This window comes from Silene latifolia, chromosome 2, assembly GCF_048544455.1.
Source record: "Silene latifolia isolate original U9 population chromosome 2, ASM4854445v1, whole genome shotgun sequence".
In the NCBI taxonomy this organism is placed as follows: domain Eukaryota; kingdom Viridiplantae; phylum Streptophyta; class Magnoliopsida; order Caryophyllales; family Caryophyllaceae; genus Silene; species Silene latifolia.
This window is the reverse complement of record NC_133527.1, coordinates 10,579,576-10,604,092: the sequence shown is the minus strand read 5'-3', so window position 1 is coordinate 10,604,092 and position 24,517 is coordinate 10,579,576. Positions and strand designations below refer to the sequence as shown.

At 37.3% G+C, this 24,517-nt stretch overlaps 1 long non-coding RNA gene and 3 other non-coding genes across 4 annotated transcripts; 1 reads left to right on the top strand and 3 right to left on the bottom strand.

Moving 5' to 3' along the window:
- Nucleotides 1–6,006: 6,006 nt before the first annotated feature.
- On the bottom strand, nucleotides 6,007–6,078 carry TRNAQ-UUG (transfer RNA glutamine (anticodon UUG)). Its single transcript has one exon. It is a non-coding gene; the product is annotated as a tRNA-Gln (tRNA).
- A 2,178-nt stretch (nucleotides 6,079–8,256) lies between these two features.
- TRNAQ-UUG (transfer RNA glutamine (anticodon UUG)) lies at nucleotides 8,257–8,328 on the bottom strand. The gene has a single exon. It is a non-coding gene; the product is annotated as a tRNA-Gln (tRNA).
- Nucleotides 8,329–14,108: 5,780 nt separating this feature from the next.
- LOC141628343 (uncharacterized) lies at nucleotides 14,109–15,480 on the top strand. The gene is made up of 2 exons (XR_012537121.1): nucleotides 14,109–14,690; nucleotides 15,325–15,480. It is a non-coding gene; the product is annotated as an uncharacterized LOC141628343 (long non-coding RNA).
- Nucleotides 15,481–19,493: 4,013 nt separating this feature from the next.
- Nucleotides 19,494–19,600, bottom strand: LOC141644696 (small nucleolar RNA R71). The gene has a single exon (XR_012544307.1). It is a non-coding gene; the product is annotated as a small nucleolar RNA R71 (small nucleolar RNA).
- Nucleotides 19,601–24,517: the final 4,917 nt, after the last annotated feature.

Below are 24,517 nucleotides of genomic sequence, written 5' to 3'. Positions count from 1 at the left end.
GAGTACGCGGATATGTGCCCCGGCTGGCTAGTTGTCAGGCCGTGACCCAGGTGACAGGCCGATGGGCTGCATCGGCTAGGCCCACTAAGTCGTTGACTTGCTGTGGATATCTTTGACCTTGCTCAGTGTGTTGACTTTGTCAGAGGTGCAGAATATGCCCCATCAGGTTTAATGTTCGTTATTTGGGATGTTAACCAAAGATAGGAGAAAAACCGTGTTATTTTGATATGAGTGTAAGAGGTTTGATATACGAACAGTGGTGGTATTGTGGTGTTGTCACTAGTGGTTAAGGGTGATGATAGATAAGAAAGACAACAGTCTTAGAGAGGTTGATTTTGTAAAGGCCGGATTGATATGAATGTTTGTAAGAAAGTATAAGATGTGGTTATATGAGGTGAGCGCTAGTGGTTGAATATTAATGGTATGGTTATACTTGGCATGAGGTGATGGTTATGCGAGCGGGAAAATATATTATGAGGGGCATATGAGTTAAGCTCGGGCGACAGGTAACCTTATCGAGTGGTAACTTACGTGATCAGGATTGACTAGTTGGATGTGATTATGGGTCTATGATGTCTATAAATGTTTGTGTGAGGTTGTGACCTCACGAGAAGCGGTATGGTGTGATAGTTATAATGTTGTTATCTGAATTTTTACGTAATACATGTTGGATACGAGAACGTAATGGAATGATGTTTAAAAAGGGTAATAATTTGACTGATTTGGCATGACTAGTTATGCTTGCCTGTATTCATGATACATGTCAATCTGTGATATGGTAAGGGGATGATATTCACGAGGTTATTATCTGTTTAATTCATAAAATATGTTGTGTTATGATTTAGTAAAGTGGATTTGAGTAAGTTTTTCTTGTCTGAAAAGTTATTCGAGTCGGTGTTTATGGGAGTTGTATGCGAGTTTTGATGTCTATCGATGTGGTTGTTGTGCCTCGGGTGGTGATCCGGGCACGATATTTAGTGTTGTGATGCGGGTATTTTCGTGACCTGCGGTGTGGTTGTTGGTGGCGGTGTTGTGATGCCGTCACCGGTTGTGGTGGAGTAGGCGGGATAATTATGATACGAGTTTTCGAAAGTGCATACCAGTGATACATAGATTGTTGTTTTGTTTGATGTTGCTCCCTGTGAGTTTCCGTTTGTACAGATAGACAGTTGTTTTGTTATTGATGTTTTCTTTACCAGTTTAAGTTTGAGAATCAGGGTAGAGTATGGTATGAAATAGAGTTGTATATGTTTTCGTTGTTGTCATGGTATAGTGATATTCTGTTGATGAGACGCGATTGTGAGAGGTTGTTACAGTAATTTTGATCTTGTTCTAGATAAGGCTTTAGTGGACATGGTAATGGCAAGTGATTCGTAAAACATGTGTGGTAATGACCTGAAAGATGCAGGTGGTTCATAATCGTTTGTTGAGGCAGTGAGTGTAGGGTGTTGGGGGAAATAGTGTCATGTTAAGTTGTGTATGAGTTTTGCGGTAATGAAGGAAAGAACTTGAGGATCTAGTGAAAGGAAACGTAACGAGTGTGGATCGTGAGTTATGCTTTTGGGAGATAGGTGCTTTACATAGAGAGGTATGGTGTTTTGCAGTAATAATGGAGAATTAGTATGGTGTTTTTGCTACGAGTTTCATGGTATAGGTTAGGTGGTGTACCGAATGAGTTGAAGTATGAGGACTGATTAAGTAAGAGAGCCTTGGAAATAGGAATGGTTATAGAAATGAGGTTATAGGCGGTTATCTTTGACATGTGGTGGTGATGAGGATAATGAGATAATATAGCTAAGGATTTAGTATTAGTGAGTTACGAGGACGTAACATTTGTCTTAAGAGGAGTAGGATGCAATAAAAGAGAGTTTCATGGTGGTGCATGCGGTAATATAATTGGAAGTAGAGTGTTAGCGTAGCGTAAAGGAGGGATTTGTTTTGTGGATAATACTTATAAAAGGCCATGGCCGTGCTTGTAGTAGTGTGATGCTTCGGAGTATGAGAATATTTTATATAATGTTGACAGTTGGAGGATGATGTTATGAGTCTGAGTAAACTTCGAGGACGAAGTTCCTTTTAAGGGTGGTAGAATGTAACATTCCGTTTGATGTCTAGGAGTGTCTTGATTTTGGATTTGATAGTGGATGATATTATGGAACTAGCAGTGTTAGTGGATGGTGGTTGGTTATGTATGAAGTTCGTGTCGTGAGAGATATATATGTGGTGGATACGATATCGTGAGCCATGTTAAGGAAGTAAACATAGTTGGTGGAGTGGGTGTTAAGAGTTCATGTTTTATGTTTGGTCGAGTTTTTGAGTTCTTAGTTACGTTGTTGTGTCTTGATCGAGTTAGTATGTTTGTTTTCATGTATGGGTTGAACTTCGGGGACGAAGTTCTTTTTAAGGAGGGAAGACTGTAATACTCCGTATTTATGAGTCTTGGGGTACTCTATCGAGTAGGCCTTACTCTGTCGAGTAAGGGAGTTTTGCGATATAAAATAGTTTCTGACCTGTAGGGTACTCTATCAAGTAGCCTTAGGTACTCGATAGAGTAAGGGGGTACTCTATCAAGTAGCCTTAGGTACTCGATAGAGTAAGGGGGTACTCTATCAAGTAGCCTTAGGTACTCGATAGAGTAAGGGGGTACTCGATCGAGTAGCCTTAGGTACTCGATCGAGTAAGGGGGTACTCGATCGAGTACCTTGGGTACTCGATCGAGTGTCCGGTTTTACGGGGAGTTTTCTCGGGTTTTGTTAATTATGCGATTAAGGTATTTAAACATAGTCGTCATTGTTTTAAATCACTTTTACAAAACCTAAAACCCTGTTTAAGAGAGAAAGCAACCAGTTCATCTTCCTAATCGCATTCTTATCAATTCCCGGAGTTGATTTGTCGGTTCTTGTCGTTATTCGTGTCGTTGAGTTCCTTGCGTCGAGGGTAAGCTTTTAATATAATTCTTATAGTGTTTTGTTAAGTTTGGTTAAACCCTAATTTTGGGATTGGGGGTTTTTATGAATTGTTATGGTTAGATTGTGATTATGTGATTATGTGATAGGAGAAGGATTTGTAAAGGAGAGGTTTTGAGACAGCTGCTAGATCGTCTGATGATTGTGTTGCTTTCCAGGTAGGATTTCCTACTCAGTATTAGTCCCATAATGGGATATTGGTGATGTGCTGTAGTTAGTTGTTGATATGATGATTGTGATTGTGATTGTGATTGTGATTGGTTGTCTGTGGTTCTCGAGATGCGTTCTCGGCTGAGTGGGGTCACTTGCGGGAGTGACTTCACGCCCTAGTTTCGCCCTTCGTGGAACCCGCCACGGAAGGGGATGTGCACATTAATGGGACAGGGTTATCGCTCGGTATGATGAGCGGGGCTTAGGTGGGAACGGCTGCGGTCCCCCATTGGCGTGGTGGTCCCGGTGGACGTCAAGTATTGAGATGATGGGAATTGGTTGGTGGTGTGTGTGTGTGTGTGTGACAGTTCAGCTGTCTGTTTATCTTATTGTTGTTATCTATATTAATTGTGTGATTAGTACTGACCCCGTTTAAATGTTATAAAAACTGTGGTGATCCATTTGGGGGTGGTGAGCAGTTGCTTGGCAGGTATATCTTGGATACGCGTGGGATCTAGCTGGGGATGGAGTCATCACATGTCAGAGTCTTTAGTCTTCCGCTGTATTTGTTAGGACAGTTCCTTTCAGTTGGTTTATAGATTGAGAACAGTTGTATTTTGCTTACAGTTAGTTTTGTTATGTAATCACTTAAACTTGTTTAATAAAGTATGTTTCTTCATTGTCTTATGATTATCATGCCTCGGGTAACCGAGATGGTAGTATCCTTATACCTGAGTGGTCCTGGTAAGGCACTTGGAGTATGGGGGTGTTACAGGGTGCTTTGGAGGGATTAGTGTACCACGAGTCATGGCATGGATAGTATCACATAGTCGATAATTGTCACTGGTTGTATCTTTCTTTTGTTGAGTTAAACATGTAATAAACTTATTTGTTCTTTTATTGACGTTTGATATATATATTTACTATTCCACGGGCAACCGAGATGGTACCGCCCTTATCTGCTGGGGGAAGGTCTTGTTAAGCCTCCTTAGTAGATGGGGGTGTTGCACTGATGCCAATTGGAATTGAAACCAAGGAATTTTACTTCATAATCTTATGCACAATGCTACCAACCACTCCACCACACACATTTACTGTCCTAAAACATGGATTACAAATTTTATATCTGGAGAAGCTTCTCGGGCAACAACCCAAGTAGCTAAGGCCCAGTTCCACCCCTAATTATGAACATAAAGTCGAGATCAAATCCTTCTTCTTGCTATATTGTATTTTTTAATGGTTCGAGTGACCAAAAAAATGGGAACATTTAACTATTTTCCCCCTTTTAATTAAAAGTTAATAGAACATTGTGACACTAAATAAGAAAATTACATTTACCAATTTTACAATAGTCCTAAAATAGAACTAAAGTGATAGAATAGTAGTCAAAACAAAAATTATTCACCAATTTACAAAAACATAGGTAACAAATAATTAATGAATAATTTACATATAGACTATTATTCAATAAAAAAGAATCGTAAAAAATCGACAGATTGACGGTTTGGTATGGGTTGAAAATGAACTAACTCATATCTTGTGATTATTTGTAAAAAGGGAAAATTAGTTTTATACTCATACCCTAAAATCGTGAGGTATGGATTTCTCATGCATACTTGAGGGAGGAGGTGTACGTATAAGATTGATACCTTGGTTATCAAATCAGAAAATGACTAGAAAAAAATATTGTTTTTTTTTTTTTGGTGTTGACCAGGAGTATCCCCTACGGACAGCTGAGGCAATTTTCTTCGGGGTACTGAAGGCAATTTAATGGGTTGATCCCTCCCAAGTTTGGCTTTTCCATTCGCAAGAGTCAGGATTCGAACCTCTGGTCACTTGTTTAAGAGATGAGAGTCCTTACCACTCACACCAGCCAACTTTGGTAAAAAAAAATACGAAAAGTGATTTTATTCTATGAAAAATATGAAAAGTGATTTTTCCGAACATTTTTAATAAATTTAAGAATAAAACTATTATGATATTAAGAAAATATTAAAAATATATAAAAATTTTTTAAGTAATCAATACAAGATTTTTGTAAATGATATAATTAAGTGATATTTTACTTAACAACAACTCTCCTATAGGACCGTCCTATAGCATATGATTGGCCCAAAAGGAGAGTATCCCATAAATAACATGTAATTTTATGTATATTTTGACTTTATCTTGATAACCCGATATTTTATAATGAAAACCAACATATTTAAATGCACAAATTATCAAAATAAATTATTGGGTTATCAAAATAAAATATTTTTGTGCAATTATATTCACGAATTTACTTGGGCTTTGTGTTATTGGGTTGGTCTTATGCATAAAATGGTCCTACACAACAATTTGTGTTTACTTAAATAACCCTACTAAAAGAACATCCACAATAATTCTAACATAAAACCGTTTTGCACAAGTGTTATTATTGTAAAACTAAGTGTTATAGCAAATTCTTATTTCAGACGGACTATTTTTCCGTCTGAAATAAGACGGATAAAATATTACCATTTTTTAAGAAAATGTAACCATTTAATCCACAAAATATTATGACTAGAGGTGTCACTTTTTACTCTAAAAATGATGTGAAAAATAAGGGTAAACAATGTTAACATCTTATCAGAAAATAACAACATTTTATTGTAAAATGACAACATGTTGCCCGTCTTATTTCAGACGAGAAACAGCCGTCTAAAGCAAGACACGCTGGTTATCGCAAATTCTTATTTAAGTTATTTAACTTAAATAATCTCACTAAAATAACTTCCACTAACCCCCATTTTTCCATGATAAGGCATGAATGTCTTTATTATGTAGTGTTTTTTTTTTTGGTTAAAATGTAAGTATTATATAAGAATTATCGGTTATATACAAGGAAAAATGAATGTGTGAGAAAAAGAGGTCCTACCGGGAGTCGAACCCAGGTCGCTGGATTCAAAGTCCAGAGTGCTAACCACTACACCATAGAACCCAATGCTTTGTTAAATAGTGTCACATTCATAATATGTTATCATAAAACTGTTTTACAGAAGACTTAGGTGAACCGCCTTTTTTTACCAGGGTAATAGGCTCGAAGTCAAGAAGGGTTAGTCTCAAATGGGGTTTGAACCAAACGACCATTTATATTTGGAATATTTTGACGTACGTGTCATTATAAGTCATACCATGAAGTTGGGGAAATTCTCACCCACAACATAGTGCATTATTTTAAAGATTTCGGCCTTGGTGAGGACAAGAGCGACGAATTAATTAAAAAAAATATTAAAAGAGATCGTCTTAATGGTAGACTATTATTTAAAAAAGAAATAAAAAACCGATGCCAATTGGAATTGAGACCAAGGAATTTTACTTCATAATCTTATGCACAATGCTATCAACAACCACGTACTCCACCATACACATTTACTGTCCTAAAACATGGATTACAAATTTTGTCTTAAGAAGCTTCTCGGGCAACAACCCAAGTAGCTAAGGCGCAGTTCCGCCCCTGATTATGAACATAAAGTCGAGATCACATCCTCATTTTCGCTATATTGTTATTTTTAATGGTTCGTGTGACTAAAAAATGTGAATATTCAACTATTTTTCCCTTCCAATCAAAAGTTAATAGAACATTGTGCTAATAAATAAGAGAATTACATATAACAATTTTACGGTAGGCCTAAATAGAACAACGGTGACAGAATAATAGTCAAAATGAAAATTATTCACTAATTTACAACAATCCCCAATTTATAAATAGGCGAAACTGCAAATTTTTCCGCCTAAAACATATTTCCTAGAATAGTACTTGATATATTTAGCATATAGTCATATACTAAATATGTGGACATGTTAAGTTATAAATGGATATAATCTTTTATATTTAAATATTTATAACATTTAATATTTCACATTCTGCACAAATTTATCTCCGATCTTTTTAGGATAAGAAAATTCTTTATTTTTTAAAGAACTTATTGATAAAAATTTATTGAGTTTTTATGATAAGAAGTTGCGGCTAAAAAATATGGTATAGTAAATATTTGTTAAAATTCATTGACTTTTTATGATAAACATTTGCAGCTAAAAAATATGTTATTAGTAAATATTTGTAAATTAACATCATTAATTTCTCGGTCAAAAAACAAAAAAAATCAAAAAAAAAAATCTTCATTTTATTACTTCTTACGATTTAAATTTTTATTTATTTCTCTAATCAAAATACATTAGGGGAAAACATGAAAAATAAGTGAATTGTCAATATAAATTCTATAAATAACAGTAAAAAAAGTAAAACTCTATAAATCTCGTGCATATATTACACGGGATCGGTATTAGTAACTCTATAAATACCACGCATTTATCGCACGAGATCTAAACTAGTATAGGTAATAAATAATTAGTGAATTAATTACATAGTCATTAGTGAATAATTTTCATATAGACTATTATTCTATCAAAAAGAATCGTAAAAAATCGACAGATTGAGTGTTTGGTTCACCCATTTTAAGTATAAGGTATGGGTAGTAAATGAACTAACCCATACCTTGTGATTGTTTGTAAAAATAAAATATTAGTTTCATACCCATAACCTAAAACCATGAGGTATGGATTTCTCATACATACTTAAGGGAGAAGGTGTACATATGAAATTGATACCTTGGTTGTCAAAACAGAAAATGACTAGAAAAAAATATTGTGAAAAATCCATATATTTCTCATAAAAACTCAAATATCCAAAAAAAAAACCTTTTTCTGTGATTTTATTCTATAAAAAAATATAAAAAGTGATTTTTCCCAACATTTTTAATACATTTAAGAAATATAACCATTACGATATTAACAACAAACTAAAAAGTATAAAAAGTTTAAACTAATTAATATAATATTTTTTTTTAAATGAGATAATTAAGTGATATTTTACTTAAATAACCCCACTAAAAAACATTCACGATAATTCTAAAATAAAATTGTCTTACACAAGTGTTATTTATCTTAAATAAACCTACTAGAACAACTTCCACCGGCCGCCATTTTTCCATGATAAGGCATGAATGTCTTTATTATATAGTTTTTTTTATTGTTAAAATGTAAGTATTATATAAGAGAATTATCGGAAATCGATAATTGGAGCATATACAAGGAAAAAAGAATGTGTGTGAAAAAGAGGTCCTACCAGGAGTCGAACCCAGGTCGCTGGATTCAAAGTCCAGAGTGCTAACCACTACACCATAGAACCCGATGCTTTGTTAAATAGTGTCACATTCATAATATGTTATCAGAAAATTGTTTTACAGGAGACTTAACTCATCATCAATACATTAGATGTTAGACAGTACTTTTCTTTTGTAGTGAATGATGTTACAACGGATATTTTGAAACAAAGTTCGGAAAAATGAGCTATCTTAATTTTTTTTTTTGAGTGATGAGGAAAGCCACAGTCGTTATCTTCGAGGTTCATTGGATACACATTCGAAAATATATGTGAATATATGATAGTCTGCAAATCACGTATATTAGATCAACCGCCTTTTTTTTTTACCAAGGTAATAGGCTCGAAGTCAAGAAGGGTTAGTCTCAAATGGGGTTTGAACCAAACGACCATTTATATTTGGAATATTTTCACCTACGTGTCATCATAAGTCATACCATGAAGGTGGGGGTTCAATTCTCACCCCAAGATAGTGCGTTATTTTAAAGATTTCGGCCTTGGTGAAGACAAGAGCGACAAATCGATGAAAAAATATATTAAAAGAGATCGTCTTAATGGTAGGCTATTAATTAAAAAACAAATAAAAAACTGATGCCAACTGGAATTGTAACCAAGGAATTTTACATCAAGGTCTTATGCATAATGATGTCAACCACTCCACCACACACATTTACTGTCCTAAAACATGGATTACAAATTTTATGTCTTGAAAAGCTTCTCGGGCAACAACCAAGTTGTCAAGGCCAACTTCCGCCCCTGATTATGAACATAAAGTCGAGATCAAATCCTCATTCTCGCTAATTTTTTCTTTTAATGGTTCGTGTAACCAAAAAATGTGAATATTCAACTTTTTTCCCTTTTAATCAAAAGTTAATAGAACATTGCGATAATAAATAAGAGAATTACATTTAGTAATTTTACAGTAGGCCTAAAATAGAACAAAAGTGATACTAGAATAATAGTCAAAATGAAAATTATTCACTAATTTACAACCATATAGGTAAAAAATAATTAGTGAATAATTTACAAATAGACTATTATTCTATCAGAAACAATCGTGAAAAATCGGCAGATTGAGTGTTTGGTTCACCCATTTTATTATGTATAAGGTATGACTTTTTAAATGAATTAACCCATACCTCGTGACTGTTTGTAAAATGAAAAAAAATTAGTTTCATACCCATCCCCTAAAACAATGAGGTATGGGTTTCTCATATTAAAGGAAGGAGGTGTATATATGAGATTGATTTGGTTGAAAATATTGTGAAAAATACATATTTTTCTCTTAAAATTCAAATATTTATAAAAAACTCTTTTATATGATTTTATTCTATGAAAAATAAGGTTTTTTCCAGTATTTTTAATACATTTAAGTATAAAACTATTACAATATTAAAAAATATAAAAAGTTTTAACTAATTAATATAAGATTTTTTTAAATGAGATAATTAAGTGATATTTTACTTAAATAACCCCACTAAACAGATCCACAATAATTCTAACATAAAACCGTCATACACAAGTCTTATTATTGTAAAACTGATTTGGTTGTTACGGGAATTACATTGATGTGTTAATTTGCAATGGGCGGGAGTTTAATTCCTACATTAAAATTCACGTGAATTACAATAATCCGTTTGGTTGCCATGTTGGAGTTTTACTTTCCTAGGAATTTCCAATGACCATGACGGGGTAGGTAGTTAAATTCCCCCATCATGTAGGAGTTGGAAATTCCTAGGAGTTTTAAACTCCCCCATTTTACAAAAAATAGGGTAACCAAACAAGCTTTAAAAATCCCAATCTATCTAGTTTACCAGATTCAATGCAGTCAAACGAAATCGCCAGGCATTGCTTGTATTTTATTTATTTTGATGAATAAAGGATCTTATTCAGTTTTCCTTTTAGCATGTTTATTTACCGCAGAGTTAGGTTGGACAGGTGGTAGTCCTTAATGAGTTCCATACCTCAAAATTTTGAGTGGTGTGTGCAGTACACACTTGATGGACTCGCCTACATGATTGTGGATTGTTGGTTGCCTCCTATGTGAATAGATGTGGGCTATTCTCTAATGCAATCATGAGACAGGGTTGTTATGGGGCCTTATGTTACTCGAGGGAGCTATTCCCATTTCTTACTATCGTCGGATTCAAGACTACGTTCACCTGGTTATAATCTTTTTCTCCTTTTTCTTTCTTCATTTTCTTCAGTTTGGACCAAGTGGGGGATTGTTGGAGTTAGGTGTTGCTTCAAAGCTTAAATGTGGTAATATTGTCCCACATTGGTAGAATAGTGAGGAACTTTCCTCTTTATATATGAAGGTAAGTTAACTATACTATAGAGGATAGACTATAGTCTCCCCACGCGCGCGCTGTCTCCATCCGGCTCGGCTCGTGTTCGTGACACGTGTGCGGTGTGACTGTTGGAGCTTTATCTTCTTTATAAAAGCTTCCATTCTCCAATAGTTTTATACACACAGAAAAATAAAAAAACATCTCTTCTCTTAGCTTCTTCTCTTCTATATTACGTCTTCTTGAGAATAGTTCCCACTTCCGTCTGTGAAGTGCGCCATTGTGCGAAAGAAGGCGTTAACCCTGGAGTCTATGACCAAGGTACCTATGTGCACCATAGTGGGGGTGGGGGAGGGGGGGGGGGGGGATCTAACTGACTTAGAGCAGTTATATGACGTCTCAATTAAGGTGATTTTCGGTCAGATAAGTTCATATTTATTTCCTACATCTGGGACGATCTTATTGACTGTGACCCTCTTCCGGTTTGTACTTGCAAAGGCCGCAAGTGCAATCTCGCCAAAACCTCTAATGATCGACGTGATGCCATGCGTGCTCAGATTTTTTGATGTGTTTGGATTTGTGCTATACTACTGTTCCCTCACATATTCTCGGTATGGAACCCTTGCCCTCTTTAAATCGTATCTACAATATGATTATTCACGAAGAATGAGTTCACTCCTTCTCACAAGATCTGCAACCCTATGGTCTTTGTGGCTCTTGTTCAAGGGGGCTCGTGGTTCGAATAAAATAGGTACAAATCATGATTAAAGACAAAATTAGTATATTTATTATGTAAATAGGTACGAAATTACTATGTCACAATCATCAACAAAAGGGTCACGAAATACAAATAAAAGGGTACGGAAGACTGATATCTTAATATTTATTGAAAGACCGTCCCTTCCAAATTTTAGCGAACTATCATTTCTATTTAATTGTCCCCCGCTTTAATAACATCCACTAATCGTCATAATTGGCTAATAAAACATCAAAGTACTTTATTAATAACGATTTCTCAATATTCATCGTAAATCTCTATTACAAAAGATTTACTTGAATAAACAGAACGATTCATATTCAAATCAGGCAACCGTAATATTTTTCCCTAGTATATGACACCCGTAAAATAACGAGAGCATCCGGATAACATAAGATGGGGGATGTATCCTATTTTCCTTTCTTACGTGTGTCATTTTTTTTTCTTTGGCGTATTAAAATAAAAAACTAAATGTACCACACAAATGCATTTTCTCTAATTACTATCATAATAATTAATTTTCTGATCTGATTACTGTACAATATACGAACCTAGTCAAAATATTAATCCAATTTCTCTAAATTTAAGAATTTCCGGAAAATGATAAGACATTCTTAAATAAACATAGCATAAATAAATAAATAAATAAATAAATACTAGGGAAAACGAAGTGTTTTTCATCACTTCTTATAAACCATGCATGCATGAATCACTTTTTTATTCATCAGCACAACTTCAAACGTTAAAAATAACTTCAATCACCAAAAATCCTTTCTTTCTTCTCTTTTTCGGGTTAATTTTTGTACCTACATTATTTTCCATGTCGATCAAAACGCGTAAAGCATTCACAATGCCATGGGATCTTCCCATATGTTATTCAGTAATACCCAAAACTACGGTCTATATAACGCATAATTTGGCTTACGACACACCTCTAACAATTCATTGCAAATCTAAGGATGACGACCTCGGGGAACACGTACTTGCGAAAGGTGAAAGTTATCAATTTAGGTTCCGAGTAAATTATTGGGGGACGACTCTTTTCTTTTGTAGATTTTCGTGGGAAGGGTACTCGCAAAGTTGTGACATTTACGAGTTTAATCGAGATATACATAGATGTTGCGATATATGTATGTGGAGTGTCGATAATACAGGTGTGCATGGGTTAAATAAGTTTAATGGTAAGGCTGATGTTTTGGTATGCCCGTGGTGGTGATCAATCGACATGTTCTAAAATTATGAATTTATTATGGATTATTATTATTATTATTACTACTTAATGAATTTATGATGAATTTGTGTTTGGAATCATATGTACGTATCTTCTAATAATAAAATCGATTACATCCCTTGGTATCTATGATGCATTCATGTGTTTACTTCGAATCCTATGATATACCCATTGATTTTTTTTGTCAGATGTAAAAAGAATGTATGTAAGTATATAACGAACTCTTAACTAATCTATGTGTTTTCCTGTTAAGGGTACGAGGAATAAAACTAATAGAAATACTATTACAAGGGACCCCTAAATTTTATGTCAAATTCTACAAAGAACTCGAATACTCAAATTTCTTACTTTTATATGATCTGGACAATTTTAGATGATTATGAATCGAAAGTGAAATACGGAGTAACATGCGAGCGGCACTAATATTTTTTTGGATAACTTCGGAATTGGGTCTTAAGCAGCCTAAAACCAAATTTTGATTCGTGTACGTTGGAGCCACAAGAGTTGCCGTACGAGTGTACGCCTAATTTGGCCATCCTGACCAATCAATTCTGATTCTAACATTACTAGGATTAACTTTGCTATCGCAAAAGGAGTAAAGGTTCAGATAGTATATCGAATGTCCACTAATTTCTTGTAATTGTTTTGATCTCAATAATAATTGTGTTTTTTTAAAAAAAAAATGATCAATTAGTTTTCTTTTTTACAATGATGATCAATTGATTTAATGTTGGAGTGTTGGACCTTTAACAATTACGTACACCCTCCATTCCGGTCAATTGATTTAATATTGGAGTGTTTAAGGGAGCTAAACTAAGAAGAAATAGGAGATTGGTGCTTTGTGGTAGTTGTATAGGGTGGAATCAGGAGGTGAGGGAAAAATTATTACATCCATATAAAGATAATGCATTATTTAAGGGGAGAGTTAGGGAACAATTACTTTCTTAATAAAGGAACTATTACACTATTTTTCCCCATTTCTATCCATTTTTCTTTTAAAAGCCATCCCTTAAGAATATAAGATGAGCCATGCATGTGTGCTGCTTGGTTCCATTGATTGCTCAGTGTTATATATTACATTACATTTGATGTGTTCCTGCACAAATAGGATTATACATTCAATTGTATATGAGCATGGTACAACTAAGGTAAAATAAATAATCGAGCTTATTCAAAGTTATATTTTTATTGTGTAAATGGATGAAATCAGATACTATATAATAAAGCTTGTATTATTCTTTAAATTTGAACTCGGATTCTTTATTACAAAGCTTAAATTCTACACAGTACAATTGATACAACTGGTGGTATAATCCATGAATTGGTATTCCTGAGCCTAATATTCATAACTGAACATGTGCCATCAATAACAATACTAATTAATAGCCTTAGAATAATTTCTACTAATATTTCATCCCATAACTTCGCATGATCATGTATTGTAAGTTATACGAGTATTATGGAACCGAAGGAATATATGGATAGGGATGTAGTGTATATATATGATGTGTATCCTTGTATTGTCATCCTTAGTTGTAACTAAAATTTTAGTATAATATCAACATTTGTCTTAAAAGCAAATTTCTATCACGAAATTCATGACCTTTTTTTTTCCATTTCACACCATAAGTTCATCTATAGTCAAATTATAACTTGCAAGTTATAAATTTTTTCTATATACACTTGATCTACTTTATCCAAAATAAACGTTTTAAACTCCAAATACATACGTTTCTGTATTCTTATATATTATGACCTAGCACTATTCATTCTCAATTCACATTTACAAATTACTAGCAATATTTGCAATAGTTTAACCAAAATAAAAATAAAAATATTAAGCAATATTTTACTTACTTGTTGTAAAGTATGGAAGGAGCAAAAGCTAGCAAAGTTTTAGCGATGATCTTACTAATTTTTATTGTAAATTGTTCATTAATAAGAGAAACCGAAGCTACTTCCTATATTATTTGTTATATCAAATGTCTATTTACTCCGCATAATGCAGAGTGCATAAACAAATGCACGGGGAACAACAACTCGTCACTTCAGGATCATATTCAAACAAACCCGAATAATGAAGTTGTTGATAATTCAAACTAGGGCTTGAAAGGTAAATTTATTTATAATTTTTTGTTTATTTTATTATAGTCATTAGTAAAATGCGAAAGTGGTAATTAATCTATTAGATTTATCTAATGGTGAGATTAATTACCATGAAGTTTGATTGTAAGTTTGTAACCAGTCTTTACAGCAGCGCGCGGAACCATAATTCCCCGTTAGGGGTCATAAGAAAAAATTGAAAAAAGTTCGAAAAAATAACTAAAAACTTCGGAGTAATTTGATAAGACCCACAAAATTTGATTGTAACCCGCCTTTTAACCCTTTGTTTTAACCACATTTAATCGGCTGCACTCAAATATAAGGGGTTTAATCTTACAATTGAAAATTTAAGGGGATTGATTACCACATTTGGCTGTATTTGCCTACATGCAGAAACCAAGAAATTAGATTACGCTATAAATTTAGCATATTATTCTCGGCAAATTAGAATAATTTATACCACTACAAGAAAATTTCATATGGTATTTGAATGATTGGTCATTTGTTCTTGTTGAAATATAAAACTACCCACATGTGAGTGTGACACGACCCGTTTACATGTTCTAATGTAGTTATTAACGGCCAACAACGATAAAACTTTAAGCTAATTGTTATATAATTTCCTTGTGTGTTCGGTTTTGCAGAATTGGAAGAATGTGTAATGTCTTGCCGCAAAGCTTGCCATACAACTTTTAAAGATAGCCAAATATGTGATGTACTGTTGTTGTATGGTTTTCTAGATTTATATATTGTTTGTTGTAAATTAATCGAAAATTATAAAATATTCATATGTTCCAGTAATTAGGGTTGGTCATTCATATTCGTTTAGGTAATAACTACTCCCTCTAATTCACTCAGGCAAGTCAAAAATAAACGAGACCGGTTAATTAAATAGCGAAGATAGGGACAATGATTATCCTAGGATTTAGTCGATGAGGGTGCATAGGATGTTTTATTTACATTGAAAAATAAAGTCAATGCACAAGACTTTCTTTTTTCAATTAGGCAAATGTACATGTAAATAAATAAATATAAACAAATATTGCTCACTATAACAATTGACTCACAACCTACAAACGCACCCGCGACCCGCGACCCGCGACTAGACTAAACAAAAAGAGTGTTGATTTTCGCAGTACACTTTTTACTCATTACAATATACTTTTTCCCATCGTACCCCTCTCATTTTACCACTCATCTATTCTCATTTCTCTCTCTACTGTACTACATTGGACAAGCTTGTTAACAAAAAAATTATTTATTGTACCACCATCGACCCCGCCGATGGTCACCCCTGACCACTTCCTCTACCGAATATGACCGGCTACCGCTACAGACTCTGACCGTTTGCCGTTACCGCCCCTTTCACCATCACATCCCCTTCCGCCCTGACTGTCACTTTTCCTCTCAGTCAGCCGCCACGTCCATCCCCTCCAAGGACTTTGATCAGTCGTCGGGCGGCGACGTCGTCCTTCTGTCGAACGTTCACTTGCCCCTTTCCCCGCGACACCTCGACCATCAACCACAAACCACCAACCAAACCCAACCCTAATAGAACCCCCAAAAACCCACAATAATTATCCAAATGAAATGGAAAAAAATACTAATTTGACGATAATTTGTAGTATGAACTTAAAATCTTGTTTTACATTCAAATCAAGGATTGAAATCAAAGAAATTTGGTTGATTTGTGAAGAAATTTTGGTTGGTTTGATAAGTTTAATTTTTGGAATTTGAGAGAATGAATTTTGTGAGTTTTTTTGGGTAAGGGTATGAAATGGAAAAAAGAGAGTAAAGAGTACTGTAATGAATAAAAATCGTACTGCGAAAATAAATTACGAACAAAAATTGCTCACTATAACAATTGACTAACAATTGTTGGCCTAGTTTTGGTGCCGGCAAGTCTTTCCCCATGATCTATAAGTACTTGGCTTATGATAATAAGCACTAGATAATCCGTGTCCAAAAATAAATTCGTGAGAGCTTGACCCAAAACGGACAATAGCTTGATTCATGGTTGATAATCACGCTTTTATATTTCATTATGCACCTCATGTGATATTGATATACGATTAATTTACCTCTAATTCCCTCTTTCTTTTATGCATACCGACTCATATCGAGTCGGTTTCGGGTGTTTTTCCTTGCGTTTTGTGCCCAATACCCGTACTTGTTACCGTGTGCATCCTTTTGTAGGAAACGACCCAAGTATGGAGAATTCGGGGCAAGAAAGGCACCCCATTGCCTTTACATGAAGAAGAGGTGAAGAAATGCTGAAGAGTGTGTTTTTGCTTGAGGCCGTGCAGTCTCTGGTCTAGCCACCGTGCAAAACACACCCCGAGAGTTACTTTGGATTTTGAAGAAAAGTTGAGGAATGTGCTTTTGCGGCGGGCCGGCAACCGCCCACCGGTAAAGCACAAAGAGATGGAATTAATTGAAGAATTTGGTTAAAAACAAGCTTGGCCTCGCCGCTAGGAGCACGCCGTGAAATGGTCAACCGGCATTTCACACACCCAAAGTCTGAAGAAGGTGTTTTTGGCGGCAGCCGCAAGAACCGCCCACCGGCAAAACACAGATGCCAGTTGTTTTAATTCTTTGCACGGTTTTGCCGGTAGGAGCACCGGCTGCCGGTGGACCGGCAAAACGCAGCAGCACGGGATTTGGGCTTTTCTTCCTCTTTTCTTCCTAATCTTGTACAAGCCTATAAATACCCCCTCTTAAACCCCTTTAAAGGGACAACCCTAGATCTAATAATTTTACCCTTTCAAGCTTTAAACTTTATTAATCTCTTTGTTAATCTTTCTTTAATTAGAGTAGTTCTTCAATCAATTAGTGATTGAATTTGGGTTTGTAAGAAGATTGAAGGATTTCCTTCTTTATTATTTCTATCCAAATTCCTCTTTCACTATTTTGTTGGTATTAATTCTCTCCCTCTTTTCATTTGTTTACATTTTTTTGTTCTTCTTTTATGTTTGTTTGATTGTTTAAGTTAAGATTGTTGATATTGTTTGTTTGTTGTTGTTAATTTCATCTTTGTTCATCTTCTTATTGTTGATCTTTCCTTTGTTCCTCTTTCCTTTGTTCATTTTTGGGTAGTTGTCCTCAAAGACTTAATCTTTGAGTTGATTTGGTTAAAGATTGTGTCTTTAGGTTTAATCATTTTCACAATTAGATTAAATCATCTCTCCTTACAACCATTGTTAGATTGTTGCATGTTTAGTAGTGAATCTCATCTTCTCACCATGTTTATGACCAAAGTTTCCATCTTTATTGTTTATTTTGCAATTAGGACCATGATTAGTGAGTAGTCTTCCACTAGGGCTCGGTTTGACCCAACATGAGTAATTTCATTAGTTGAATTTCATAGAGGCTAATTATTTGGGAAATTGGTGAGGGTAGTTTAGAGGATTGACTTGGTTTATGGGTTGACTTTTGGGTAGTGTCGACTTACGACCCTTGACCACCAACGAGAGTTGGTTAGGTTGTGATTTGGATACCCGAGACTTGACCCTATTGTTGACCTCGGTTGAGACCGAAAGGGAGAACCGGGGTAGGACACCTCTAAATTAGCGTTTGAAATCGACCCTCGAGAGAGGGAGTGGGATGACCCGGGGATTGACGGGGCTTAATGACCTTAGCAAATATTGGACTACCTTGGGAATAATGCATGTTTTTGGGGTAGTCGGGTATTGAGTTAGGGATTCCGACCTTCGAACCCGAGAGGGGGGTTGGTGGGTAGCACTAGTGTCCTATTTCGAACCCGAGAGGGGGGTCTTAGGCGAATTAGAGTCGTCACCTCCTCACCTAACTACCCTTGTGATTAGCCTAGAGATTCGATTGTGTGGAATTACGAATTGTTTGGGGAGAACCGAGTCTTAGGCTTTTAAATTATTTGATTTACGATCTACCTTTCGTCTTTGCTTATTTTCCTTGCTTTTGTTAAGTTTGCATTCCGTTTTGTTTTAAGTAGAATTAGTATAACTTTCATCACCTCTTGTTTTCGACTTAGCTAAACGATAGGATTAGAACAATTAGTAATCTTTTCAACTCCTTGTGGGATCGACCCTTAATAGTGTACAACGATAAAATCGTGCACTTGCGAGGTATAGCTTGACTACCATCAAGTTTTTGGCGCCGTTGCCGGGGAGTTCGGCTAGATATTAATTGTTTTCATTCTTGTTTAGACTAAGTCCTTTGTTACTAATCCCTCTCTTAAGTGTGTAGGACTTTTTGCATGAGAAGGAGAACTCGGAGAGGTCATCCAATACGTCCGATTGACCACGAGATCGAAGCAACCGCAAGAAGACTAAATTCACTTCGTAGAAGAGGGCTTATAGAAACACCGATTCCTCAAGAAAATCCAGTAATTGAGAACCTTCAAGAAGGACCACGGGTCTTTGAAACTTTCGAAAATCCTTTTGCAACACCGGAAACGGAAGTAACAATGGCCGCGGTCCCTATGAGAGATAACTTGGCTCCGAAAAAGGTGGTGAATCCGAGTATTGTGAAGCCACCTATTCAAGCCAACAATTTTGATGTGAAAGCCACCTTGCTACAACTAGTCCAAGGGAATCAATTCGGAGGGGGAGCCACCGAAAACCCCAACGAGCATCTAAACGAGTTCTTGGATAGTTGCGACATGTTCAAGGCCAATGGAGTGACGGAGGATGCCGTACGCCTTAGGCTTTTCCCTTACTCTTTGAGGGGAAGTGCCAAGGAGTGGCTTAAAAGTTGTGAACCCGACTCTCTTCGGACTTGGGACGATGTCTCTAAGGCTTTTCTCAACAAGTATTTCCCACCCCAACGAACCGCAAGAATCAAGAGTGAACTCCAAGGGTTCACCCAACAAGAAGATGAGACCCTTTATGAAGCATGGGAGAGGTACAAGGGCCTCCAAAGGCTTTGTCCTCACCACGGTATTGGAGATGATGAGCTCATCAACAATTTCTATGAAGGGTTAAACAATGATATGAAGATGAACCTTGATTAGGCTCGGGGAAGGGAGCTTTGGATAAGATAGACCACAAGACGGCGAAAGAGCTTATTGAAGAAATGGCTTCTCGTACCTTTCATTGGAACAATGATAGGCACAAGAGGAAGGGGAAGTCAACGGTCGAGTCGGCCAACAATGTGGAAGTGAAAGAGATGATAGAAGAGCTTAAGCAACAAGTTGCCTTGATGAGCTCAAGCAAAGCATCTAGCAATTCTTCTATGAGGAACCAAGTCTATAGTTGTGAGCTTTGTGGAGACCAAGGACACCCACCCAATGAGTGTCCTTTGGTGGTTGGAGATGGAAGTGGTATGGAGCAAGTGAACGGGATATGGGAGTCTAGTCCGGCCAAGCAAGCATTTAACAACAACCAATATCACCCCGGATTGAGAGCCCACCCAAACTTCTCTTATGGCTCTCAAAATGTCCAAAACCCAACCTTCCAACAAAAGTCACAACAACCAAACTTCCAAACTCAAAAACAAAACACGACATTCAATCAAGGTCCACCGGGTTTCCAAGGAAGAACCTTCCAACCAAGACAACAACAATTTCAATCACTTAACCCACCAACCACCCAACCATTCCAACAAACAACCCAACCTTTCCAACAAAACTTCCAACCATTCCAACAACCCACCCAACCAAAGTCAAACATGGAACTCATGATGGAACAAATGATGAGTCATCAAACACAATTCATCAACCACACCACCCAAAAACAAGAAGAGACAACCTCATCCATCAACCAACTTAGGACCCAAATGCAAGCTTCTCAACGGATGACGGACAACCAAATCTCCCAATTGGCTACCCAAATGAGCCAACTACAAGCCTCCCAAGGTAAATTCCCGGGTAAAACCGAGGAAAATCCGAAAACCATGAATGCTATTCACTTGAGGAGTGGTAGAGATTTGGAAGACCGGGAATTTGTCAAGAAAAGGAAGAGTAGTAGACCGGGCAATGTCATTGCACCTCAAATGGTGGTTGAACCTCCTAAGGTAATTGAAGAAAAGGAGGGAAAAGATGAGCTTGTGGAAATTGTTGTGGAAACTCCGAAAGTGATTGATGAACCAACAAGGGTGGTTGAAGAGCCTCAACAACAAGTGGTAAGAACTTATGTACCACCGGTCCCCTTTCCACAAAGATTGGCAAGAGCCAAACTTGAACAAAAGTATGGGAAGTTCATGGACATGATGAAGGGTATCAACATTACCATGCCTTTCATTGATGCCGTAAAGGAGATTCCAAGCTATGGCAAGTTCTTGAAGGAGCTTATCTCAAACAAAAACTCTTTGAGCCCAACAACTACGGTGAGCTTATCCAAAGAGTGTAGTGCAATTCTCATGAATGAAGCTCCTCAAAAGCTTGAAGACCCGGGGAGTTTTTCCATACCTTGTAAGATTGGGACCGTGCACATTGAGAGGGCTTTGTGTGATTTGGGGGCAAGCATTAGTCTTATGCCCCTCAAAATTTTCAAGAAGTTGAAGGGTTATGAGCTTTCACCAACAAGGGTTTCTCTCCAACTTGCGGATAGGTCGGTAAGATACCCTATTGGTCTTGTGGAGGATGTCCCACTCAAGGTGGGGAAACTTGCATTCCCATGTGATTTCTATGTAATGGACATCCCCGAAGACTCAAATATTCCCATCATATTGGGGCGCCCTTGCCTTGCTACGGGGGGTGCCATGATTGATGTGAAGAATGGGAAGCTTTCTTTGCAAGTGGGTGAAGAAAAGGTTGAATTCTCCTTGAACAAGGCTATGAAAGAGCCTTCGGAAGAAAAGTCTTGTTATATGATTGATGTGGTAGAAGAGTGGGTTGATATGAAGAAATTTGATGAAGACAAGGGTTTGCAAGGGTTCCTTGAGGGCAAGGTAAAGGATTGCAAGGAGCACCGGGAGTATGCTTTAGCTATGGAAGCAACAATTGAAGAAGACCCGAAAAAAGAATTTGAAAGTTTGAGAAGAGATGATAAGAAAGAGGAGAGATCCACGCCTCCTCAAGTGGAGTTGAAACTCTTCTTCCTTCTACTCTTAAACATGCTTTCCTTGGCCCTAATGATACTTACCCTATTATTGTCAATAGTGCACTCAATGACACCGAACTTCAAAAATTGCTTGATGTTGTGAGAAAATACAAGGATGTCATTGGGTACTCAATTGATGATATCAAGGGGATTAGCCCTTCTTTTTGCACCCATCGCATTCACTTGGAGGATGAGAGTGCATCTTCCATTGAGCCTCAACGCCGCCTTAACCCCGCTATGAAAGAAGTGGTTAGGAAGGAGGTGTTAAAGCTCTATGATGCAAGCATAATTTACCCTATCTCCGATAGTGCATGGGTGAGCCCGGTGCATGTTGTGACGAAGAAGGGCGGGGTCACGGTAGTCACCAATGATAAGAATGAACTAATTCCAACAAGAGTCACAACCGGGTGGAGGATGTGTATAGACTATAGGCGCCTCAACAAGGCAACTAGGAAAGACCATTTCCCCCTCCCTTTCCTTGACCAAATGTTGGAAAGACTTGCCCAACATTCTCATTTTTGCTACCTTGATGGGTTTTCGGGGTTTTTCCAAATCCCGATTCACCCTAATGACCAAGAAAAGACCACATTCACGTGCCCATTCGGCACCTTTGCTTATAGGCGCATGCCCTTTGGGCTTTGCAATGCGCCGGCCACATTTCAAAGATGCATGCTAGCTATATTTTCCGAGTATGTTGAGAATATCATGGAGGTGTTTATGGACGACTTTTCGGTCGTAGGCACCTCATTTGATGGATGTCTAGCTAATTTGGGTAAGGTCTTGAAAAGATGTCAAGAGAGTGGTCTAGTCTTGAATTGGGAGAAATGTCACTTCATGGTGACATCCGGGGTTGTTTTGGGTCATGTAGTGTCAAGTAAGGGCTTGGAAGTTGATCAAGCCAAGATTGAAGTGATCAAAACTCTACCCCCTCCCACTAATGTTAAAGGAATTAGGAGTTTTCTTGGGCATGCCGGTTTTTACCGGAGATTCATTAAGGATTTTTCTTTGATTGCCCGACCTTTAACTTTGTTGCTTGGAAAAGATGTGCCATTTGAATTTACTAATGAGTGTTTGGATGCATTCAATAGGTTGAAGGAAGCTCTCATCACCGCTCCAATCATGCAACCTCCCACTTGGGGAGAACCTTTTGAGTTGATGTGCGATGCTAGTGATGTGGCGGTGGGAGCGGTGCTAGGACAAAAGAAGAATGGCAAACTCCATGCCATATATTATGCAAGCAAGACTTTGGATGAAGCTCAATCACATTACACTACCACCGAAAAGGAGCTTTTGGCGGTCATATATGCCATGAACAAGTTCCGTTCTTATTTGGTGGGCTCTAAGGTTATTGTGCACACCGATCACACGGCGTTGAGACACTTGCTAATTAAGAAGGAGTCAAAGCCCCGCTTGATTCGGTGGATACTATTGTTGCAAGAGTTTGATATTGAAATTCGAGACAAGAAAGGTGTAGAAAATGTGGTAGCCGATCATCTTTCTCGGCTATTACATGTCAAGGATAAGGATGGATTGCCAATTGATGACACATTACCGGATGATCAACTATTCGCACTAGCTTTGATGGATACCCCGTGGTACGCGGACTATGTAAATTATTTGGTATCCGGGGTCATCCCACACGGTTATGATTCCCACAAGAGAAAGAAATTCTTCCATGACCTCAAGCAATATTTTTGGGAAGAACCGTGCCTCTACAAAGCTTGTGCCGACGGGATAATTAGAAGATGTATTCCGAATGAAGAAGTCCAACCCATAATCTCTCATTGCCATGACATGCCAAGTGGAGGGCATGGTAGTTCGCGAAAAACCGCCGCAAGGGTACTCCAATGTGGTTTTTATTGGCCTTCTTTATTCCATGATGTGGCCTCCTACGTGAAGAAGTGTGACAAGTGTCAAAGAAGTGGTAACATTTCAAAGAGGCATGAAATGCCAATGAACTACATACTTGAAGTGGAAGTATTCGATGTATGGGGCATAGACTATCAAGGCCCTTTTCCCTCATCAAATGGGAATGAGTATATTCTTGTAGCGGTGGACTACGTGAGCAAATGGGTTGAAGCAATTCCAACAAAGACTTGTGACGCAAAATCCGTGACCAAGCTCATGGAGACAATCATATTCCCCCGGTTTGGAGTCCCACGAATTGTGATAAGTGACCGTGGAACCCATTTCCGGGAGAGGACTCTTGATGCTTTACTCAAGAAGCACGGGGTGCAACATAGGCGGAGCCTTGCCTATCACCCGCAAGCCAACGGCCAAGCCGAAATTTCTAACCGTGAAATCAAGATGATCCTCGAAAAGACCGTGAACCGGTCAAGGAAAGATTGGTCTACCAAGCTCAACGATGCATTGTGGGCTTACCGGACCGCCTTTAAAACACCAATAGGAACTTCACCGTTCCGGTTGGTGTACGGTAAGCCTTGTCATTTACCGGTTGAGTTGGAGCATAAGGCACATTGGGCCATCCGTCTTCTAAACTTTGACCTAAAGAGCGCCGGGGAGAAGCGGCTACTTGACCTCAATGAGCTTGAAGAATTCCGACTAGAGGCTTATGAGAGCTCTAGGTTGTACAAGGAAAAGACCAAGAGGTTTCATGACAAAGCTATTATAAGGAGGGAATTCAAGGAGGGGGACTTGGTTCTCCTCTTCAACTCAAGATTCAAGCTATTTTCGGGAAAGTTAAAGTCAAAGTGGTCGGGGCCTTTCACCGTGGTCCGAGCTTTTCCCTATGGATCGGTTGAAGTTTCCGATGGAGACCAAACATTCAAGGTAAATGGACAACGGCTAAAGCACTACA